This window comes from Pseudonaja textilis, chromosome 1 (genome assembly GCF_049901715.1).
Source record: "Pseudonaja textilis isolate UNSWEBS1 chromosome 1, rPseTex1.2, whole genome shotgun sequence".
Classification (NCBI taxonomy): domain Eukaryota; kingdom Metazoa; phylum Chordata; class Lepidosauria; order Squamata; family Elapidae; genus Pseudonaja; species Pseudonaja textilis.
In genome coordinates this window covers 21,394,579-21,403,283 of record NC_141990.1, presented here as the reverse complement: position 1 = coordinate 21,403,283, position 8,705 = coordinate 21,394,579, and the positions used below count along the sequence as shown (strand labels likewise).

At 40.5% G+C, this 8,705-nt stretch overlaps 1 protein-coding gene across 8 annotated transcripts in view; it reads left to right on the top strand.

The window, feature by feature from the left end:
* Positions 1-286: 286 nt before the first annotated feature.
* MTMR4 (myotubularin related protein 4) overlaps positions 287-8,705 on the top strand; it is a 52,340-nt gene continuing 43,921 nt past the window's right edge. For 4 of the 8 annotated variants that reach the window (XM_087927807.1, XM_087927793.1, XM_026708424.2 and 1 more), the window contains exons 1-2: positions 287-384; positions 7,251-7,478. The gene's annotated coding sequence lies outside the window, so the exon portion shown is untranslated. The remainder of the gene's footprint in view (positions 385-7,250; positions 7,479-8,705) is intronic. The other 4 variants (XM_087927817.1, XM_026708423.2, XM_087927779.1 and 1 more) reach the window with 4 other exon arrangements.

Below are 8,705 nucleotides of genomic sequence, written 5' to 3'. Positions count from 1 at the left end.
CTTCTTTTGACAGCACCGAGGTGAAAATGGCCGTGGGCGCCTTTTTTTCTCTCTCTCATCCTGACTGGCTGGCGTGAAGGACGCGCTGTGATTTCTCATTGGCCGTCGTGGCCTGCCCCTTCCCCTCCCACTCCTTTTTCTTCCTCCTTTGTCACGTTGGGGCAGAATGATTGATGGGAGCGTTGGCCAATCCGAGCAACGGAAGCATAAGGCTTGTCTCTTCCAGGAGGCGCAACCTCGGTTTCTGGATTGGATCTCGGTGACGGCCATTGATTGGCTGACAGCGGGCACTCTGAAGGAGTGGCTGGCTAGGCGGGTGGGCGGGAGCTGCACGAGGCGCCTGAGGTGGGAGCAGCGCCGTCAAGAGAAGGAGGAGGAGCGCAGGTGAGGAGACCCCTTTCGCGCTCGCTCAACCGGCCGCCCTCTCCCCTCTTGCCCCCTCATTCTGCGGTGGCGGCCACGGGCTTCGTGGGTGGGGCCTTCAAGTCTCCGGGCCTCGCTTCGTTTTGCGGGGAAGAAAGCGAAGGCCCAGGCCGGACGCCTTTCCCTAATTGCTGTCAGTCTTAAAAGTGAGGGGAGGAGCCAGGACAAACCTCGCCCTATTGAGGGCATATCAGGCCACACCCCCTAAAGTTCTAACGAGTTGTCAGAGCGAGCTTTGGACATGCTCGGGTGAACTCCGGTTCCATTGGGCCCAGTTCGACCACTTTCGTTTTCTCGAGTGCCAGAAAACGTAGGTCTGGCTTTCTTTTTTCCTTGTCCTCCTCTCCTGCCACCAGTTTCTAGTGCCGTTTCTTAAAACGAGTGGGAGGAGCCTTGAGAAACCGTGCCTTCCATTGTTCGAGCCTGTTAGCATAAAGTCAAAATCGCAAGCCAGTATAGTAAATTGGACCGGCGTGCTTTGCTCACATTAAGGAGGACTTGGGTTTGTTATATGTTACATTAAAAATGTTTTACCTTTCAAAGTGGTTACACTGTACTCTTAAACATAATAGCAATGTTAATGTTTATGCTACAGATTAGGATTTCAAAATTCAGCCTTGAACATTTTTTGGGGGTCTAAGAAGAGAGCCCTGACTTTTTGTAAGCAGCACTTTTACACACACGACTAGCTTTTTAAAGTGTGGGTTCTTTAATGTAAAAAGTATGCATATTTCACATACATAAGACAATGTTTTTCTTTCAAAAAACAAAGGTAGAGGCTGCTTTCTTTCGCGGTTATATAGGAGGGAATGCTTTTTCTAAGACTACCTGCTGTGATTTGTGTATATGTTTCCTAAAAATAAACTTGTGTCTTTAAAATAATTTTATTTAATTCAGTGCTAAGATTGTAAGCCAGGGTAGGTGCAAGATATTCCCGTGCATCTTCACAGGAGAAAAATGGCAACATTATCCAGGGTGACTGTGCTTTTTTAAAAAAAGGCTAACATTGCTGTGTTTAAGCCGGTTAGGTATTGTATAATAATTTGCTCTAGAATTAGAAGCCATTCAAGCCAGTCGCCCCCTCCTCCCATATGGAGGCAACTCCAAATTAAAGAATCCTTAACAGAAGATTTTCCAGTTTCTGCAAAGGAATGGTAACCAATTACCGTGCAGATAGACTATGTTAGAAACTTTTAAAGATTGAAGTGGAATCTATATGTATTTGAAGAGAATTATTACATGTCCTGTTCATTGGGTTGCAGCACAATGAATACAAGGCCTTATCTGTATTGATTCATTTTGTATTTGAACAATAGGGTAATAGTCATCCTCTGCTGTATGTCTAAGATAGACATGCCTGTTTCTTCTCATAAGATGGGTAATCTTTTCTGCTTTTCTTTGCATCTGTTCTAGTTTCTCTGGATCCCACCTTCTTTACTTTTGATTGTTTTTCTCCATGTGACAAGCTTTTCATTTGTCTCAAAATTTCATTCCATTATTTTTGGAAGAATTCAGCTATTTCCCTCCCCTCCCCTAAAATTATCTTTCTTTATATTTGGAAAGAATTGTATTAGTACCCTAAGATACTGAGTATGTAGGTTTACAATATATTAGTTCAAAGTGATGCTGTCTACCAAAAAGCTTATATTTTTCTTCTCTGCTATTTTTAAATGTGTACATGAATCAAGTGCTTATTTTTCCATCAATACAGGCACCAAGACCAATTAATCTGGGCTTTAAACTAATTCGTCCTGGGATGGAATGTGTAAAATTGCAAATGCATGTGTTTTCTCCAATTAGATATTTTTAATAGCTACATATTCAGTCTTCACATCTGTATATTTAAAGGATAGAAACAACCTTTTGTCTGTTTGTATTGCAAGAATCTTTTCCACTTTGAATTGAATTAGCAGCATAAAAAAGAACAATATTGAATCTGAGGTTTTTTTACATACCGTGTTTCTCCAACAATACGGCCTCCACCAATAGGAAGACCCACCATGTTTTATTGGCATAAAATCAAATTAAGCCCCTCCCCCAATTTAAGGCCCATATTAAATATGCAAAATGGGTGGGGAATGGCGGGCGGGGCTTGCTGTTAGGAAGTACTTTTGTTGCATGCCTGGATATGGTGCTGCCTGCGTTGGTGGGGCACTTCATATCGGGAGACCTTCCGCCACCGTTGCTTTCCCTTTTCCCTTGCTGCCGCGGTGTTAGAGCAATGCCGCGATGTTTGGCGCAGCCACGTGCAGCCAGCCAGGGCTCCTCCCTGCAACCGGAGCCCTGCGGAGATACTTGGCTTCAGGCGCTCCTGTCGCCGCCTTCCCTTTGCCTTCAAAGGTAAAACGAATTATTTTAAAACAACACCCTACTACAACAAAGCCTCCCCTGCCCGAGAGGGCAGCCCAACCCCACGTGGGGAGGCGAATCTCCCGGTGCCGCAGCGCAGGATCGGCCCACCTCGGGAGAAGCGCCCAGCCGCCATCCCTGTCTGGCGCCAGGCAGAGCGCGAAGAGCAGCTGACAGGCAGGCCCTCCTTCCCAGCGGCAGAGCTCTCACCAAGGCAGCGAGTGCCTCCCCGCCGGACCCTCCACTCATCCCCCCAGGGCCGAGCCAGAGCCATGCGGGCTGGGCAGAGCCAGGAAACACCCGCGGCTCGCTTTCCCAGCTCTGCCCAGCCCGCACGGCTCCGGCGTGGCCCTGGCGGAATGAGCGGAGGGCCTGGCAGGAGGCGCTCGCTGCCTTGGTGAGAGCTCAGCCACCGGGAAGGAGGGCCCACCTGTCAGCTGCGCTGGGCGCCCCAGGCAAAGCACTTCGCGCTCTGCCCAGCGCCAGACAGGGATGGCGGCTGGGCGCTTCTCCCGGGGTGGGCCAATCCTGCGCTGCGGCACTGGGAGATTCGCCTCCCCACGTGGGGTTGGGCTGCCCTCTTGGGCAGGGGAGGCTTTGTTGTAGTAGGGTGTCGTTTTTAAAATAATTCGCTTTACCTTCAAAGGCAAAGGGAAGGCGGCGACAGGAGCGCCTGAAGCCAAGTGTCTCCTCAGGGCTCCGGTTGCAGAGAGGAGCCCTGGCTGGTCGCACGTGGCTGTGCCAAATGCCGCGGCGTTGCTGTAACGCTGCGGCAGCAAGGGAGAAGGGAAAGCAACGGTGGTGGAAGGTCTCCCGAACATCCAAGTTGTCGCCGCCCGCCCACCCGAGGATGCAAGGGGGGGAGAATTAAGTCACCCTCGAAAAGACGGCCTAGCCGTTTTTTCGAGGGTAAAAAAAAAGAAAGGCCCGGTCTTATTTTGCGAGAAACACGGTAGAAGGCATTCTTCCATTGAATAATGGGCTGTCCCCAGATGTGATTTTTGAACTGTGGCTTGATAAGAGATCTTAAACATAATGAGGGTAGAGTTCCAAACAGAAATATCTCTATTACTCTCCTGTCTTAGATCCTTCATGTAGGTGCATAAGAAGAATGCAGGAGTATATATTGTGAAATAGCCCTGTGTTCACTTTGATATTAAATATCTTTTGAAATGAACTTTAAATAAAGAGGGTAATATTGATTCATTTAGAACATCTTAATTCCTTAAAGCAGAAAAAAATTGTCATGTTTGCAGTCTTTGAGATATGCGAGAAGGGACTTGGTACATGATTGCTTACAGATGGATGACAGAAAATCACTTCATATTCTCAGAAGGATGATTTCATTTCATTATAACAGTGAGCTTTTCATATGTTACAGATCAATTCCGGTATATTCAAAATAGATTCTAAAATAGGATATGTGGGTGTAAGCAAAACTATATGCTTAATTTTAAAATGAGGCAGCTTGCAGATTATCCATAGATCCTGTTTTTAAATCACTTGTATATTGGTTGCTTGTGTATGGAGTTTAGGAAAGAGAAAAAATATAGTAAAGAAAAGAAATATATAAACTTCCCGTCACAAGTGCAAACAATTTTAGTAACTTATCGCCTCTTAAATTACAGCAAGGGTTAACTAGAGATGATATATCTATTTTAACCTTGATCAAATAAACAACTTTATATTCCTTTTTTACTTTTAATAATGTTGATCTTTATTTCCTTCAAATAATCTACAACTTTATTTCTTTTTTTTTCCTTTATCCCTTCTCATAAGAATTCTTCAAACAAGCCTCTTCTGCAAATCCAATATAGGAAAGTTACCCTGGGTTGTTCTTTTGTTGTTATTTGTATATCCCTTTTAGTTAAGATATCAGCTGGTTTCATTTGTATGCCCAGTATAGCATCTTTTTGCCACATAGTTCTTAGTCTCTAATTTTTAAAATCCACTTTCAGATCGGTTTCGGTCTGGTCCATTAAAACTCTTCCATAGCATCTTTTGAACATGGTCTATTCATAGAGGAAGTCATTCTTAAAATTTTAACTTCTGGGTCCATTATTCAATAATATCCTTCAGTATGTCCATTGTTAAAATATTTTGCTTCATTCTGTATTAGTAAGCAAATTTTAAGTGTTCTCCATTAATGGTAGGTTCAGTTTCTTTAGTTCCTTCTAAGAGTTGGCCTTCAAAGTCTCATGACATCATTTAAAACAAAATTCAAAATGAAAGCATTGTTCCACAGGAAATGTTTTTATAATTATTTCTAAAATCTTATTTCAAATCCATCTGGACCCTTAGGTTTGTAACTTTCCCAAATCAAAAATTTAGTTACCCTTTCTTACCCTTTCTCCTTACCCTTATTTATCTCATTTTAAAAAATTCTTAAACTTGTATTTAAAACTTCTTTCTCTAAGAATTAAAAGAAGCTCAATCTGGGTATAAAACCTGTCAATCAAAAGCAGGGTTGTCAAACTCACGATGACACATTGTCGACACTTGACATATTGGAACTTTTCCCCCCTTCGTTAAACCAGGGATGGGCATGGCCAGTGTGTTTGACACCTCTGATCTAAAGGTTCCTAATAGTTGAAAAGCAGATAGCAAGTAGTTATCTATCTAACAATAGTTGAAAAGCAGTTTCCAAAAGTGATTAGAAAAGTATGTGTGAACCCAGGATCCTTTTAAAGGAACAAACCATGATAACAAACCAGCTCTAAACATAGTGGAAATCATTGTGTTGTGGTCACCTCATGAGGAGCAACTGTATGTTCCACTGTTTTCAGCTTGCAATTTTTTCTCTGGAAGTTTTGTGCTTTATCATTCTTAGTATTTTAATTAGTATTACCAATTGAGGATACATTCATTGTAGACAAGTAGTTTTTGTTTGTTTGTTTAATCAATCCTATTTAGGTAAGTGTTCCTTGTTTCTCTTTCAACCATGGGAGGAGTTATGAAGCTAAAATATATCTTTTAATAGCAATAGCACTTAGACTTATATTCTGCTATATGCTGCTTTATAGCACTCCCTGAGCTGTTTATGAATGTCAGCCTCTTGCCCCCAACAATCTGGGTCCTCATTTTACCAACCTCAGAAGGATGGAAGGCTAAGTCAGCTTTTAGCCGGTCAGGATTGAATTCCTGGTTGTGGGCAGAGTCAGCCTGCAATAGTGCATTCTAACCACTGCACCGCCATGGCTCCTGCAAGATCTTTTTGTTATATTATCTGGTATTAGATTTTTATATTTGTTGTTTTTAATAAAAAATTGCTTTTACTAAAATAAACATTTAAATTATGTATATCCTTTAATATTTAAATGTATAAAGGAAATAGACTTATGTAGTATAAGCTTCATTAAGTTAACTGTCTGGGATGACTTTCTAAGCATTTTATCTTTTAAAGTTAATAATTTCCAGATTTTCATATATTCTCAAATTTTAAAATATTTTAAATCATTATGCTTTGTAGATAAAAGATCAGTTCTAATACTCACATGGGAAATATTTTTATGAATATTCAGAAATTTAATTCAATTTCCAATCACTAGCCATCTAACATGTATTTCGTATCAGAGTGGACTATCAGACAAGTCTTGTAATGTATATGTTAGCTTTTAAATTTCCACTGGAATTACCCTTGTGTGCTTATGGTAATTTCTTTTAGTTCCTTTAAATCCTTTTCACCTCCAAAATCTTCTTTTCTGTTTTATTTTATTTCAATATTTACATTTATTTAGTTCACATTAACTGCTCAAAGTAGCTTACAATTAAAATGTTAAAAAAATTAAACCAAATTTGTTAGAAACCTGCAACACAGCTGATAAAATTTCCCAGGGAAACAATTGTTTATAGTACTAACGTACTGTGTGTATGATAAATATCTTTCACAGAGCAATCTTGTAAACATTCCATAAATTTACAAGTTTAGCTAGTTTTACCACCTACGTTTATTTGTTGGGGAAGCATAATTTTTGTTAATGAAGAAAAATGCTATGACACATTAGAAACTATTTGCTCAGTTTTCTTGAGTTCAGAGTTGTGTGAACAAAGATTGTGAACTAGAGATTTGGTTTGTGTTCATGTTTCAGTTTGTGAGAAATGGAGCACTGTTGATTTCCTTTGCCTAATTTACTTGATCTTCTGTTTTTCACACAACTGCAATGTCGCATCTTGAGAATTTTGCACCATAGAGCAGGCAGAAAATCCCATGCAAAATCTTTGTAGTCCAAATTAAGGATTTGCACGATAGTTTGAATTTGAAGTTTTCTGAGTTTACAAACCTCATTTAGTCTAAGGACATGTTGTTTTTATCTCTGAAGGGATGTGGGCTTGAAATAGCTTCAAGTTCACAATAGGTCTTTTCATAATGAAGTTCAGGACATTCTTAGATTGGACATCAAACTTGTTCTAAATCCAGTTAGAGTGTTTTGAATTCAAACTAGCTCAAATTAAAAATGTTTTGCTTCCAATTCATCCAGATGATATGGAAAGATTCTATGAAGCCTTTCCTGAAAAGGAAGACTATCACTCCAGACCCTGTCCCCTGCTGTTGTAATCCAGTTCTCCTTTGCTAATATTGAAGCAGTGAAGAATTATTCCCCGTTCTCATGTCAGTGATAAAAGGACCCTCTCTGTAAAAAGAGAAGACTAGGACCACCTGCCTCTTCCTCCTTCTCTTCTCCTCCTCCTCCTTACAAAGAAACGAGGTAAGATAGGGCTGGGACATTTCTTCACTTCTTTCTATGTGATGTATAGAGTTTTGTCTTCAAAACTTCAAACTTTCTGGGAGCACAGAGACAAATTACCTGTGAGTACACCTAACAAAGCATTTATGAAGATAGAGTCCGGCTTATTTTGATTACTTCTGAATGGACCACAGAGAGTACCGCTGCTTCAGGAGAAAGCAAGGTCTGTGGACAGTATGAAAAATTGAATGTTCTTTTTAGATGCCCTTTGGATAGTTGGGGGTAGCCTGGTGTTTATAAGATTCTATATAATCTGCACCTTGTTTTTGGTATTCAATGTCATAGGTTGGCTGCTTTGACAGATTCAAGAAGAAGAGGTCTGTCGTCTACTACCGTAGCTGTAATGGCTATGTAAAACTATAATCGGAGGCAGTCTGCTATGTGAAAGTTGTCATTGCTTTCATGCACTGGTTCCTAAAATTTGACTGATCATTTAGGAAAGCAGGATTCTGACTTTTGATACATCACAGTTTCTGAGTATGGTGCATTGGAAAAGGAGGTATAAGTTCCCAAAAATGAAAAAGAAAATAAATAAAAATTATATTGAAAGAGCTTAGCTTTGAAAATTGTACCTGATGATAATTACAAAAGAATGGAGACATGAACCTAACAGAATTGCTTTAACTTTGAAAGAATAGTAGCTATTTTCAGAAAAGAGGTCACCCCTGTCTGTCTTTATAGTGTTAGATTTCTTAATAAATTCTGGTTTCTTGGCAAAAGTGCATTCGCTGGGAAGCAACAGAAGACCAATGCGTAAGATGGCCAATGCTGCAAGGGGAGAAAAACTTTTACCAGCAGAACTTTTATCATGTAGAAAGGAAAATTTCAGCAAATGACACTATTTTTCCTACTCTTGTTTGGTAAAATTGGGAAATTTTATCTTTTATTTCACATAAATACAGAAACAGAAATACTTTTCAGTTACATCTTCAATAATATATTAGCATTTGTCCTTAACCCATAATTTGTTACGTTTTTATATTAAGGCTGACAATAGCTTAAAGCACGAAATATAGAGTTCTATGTCATAGCTTTCAGGGAAGTAGATACAAAATTGCAGTTCAATGAATTGATTAATCAATGTTTGCATATAGCAGTGGTGGTTAACCTTTTGGGGCTCCTGTGCCAAAAAATGTGTGTCCCCACACCCCCTGCACATGTGCGCGTCATCCCCCCACTGCCCCCTTA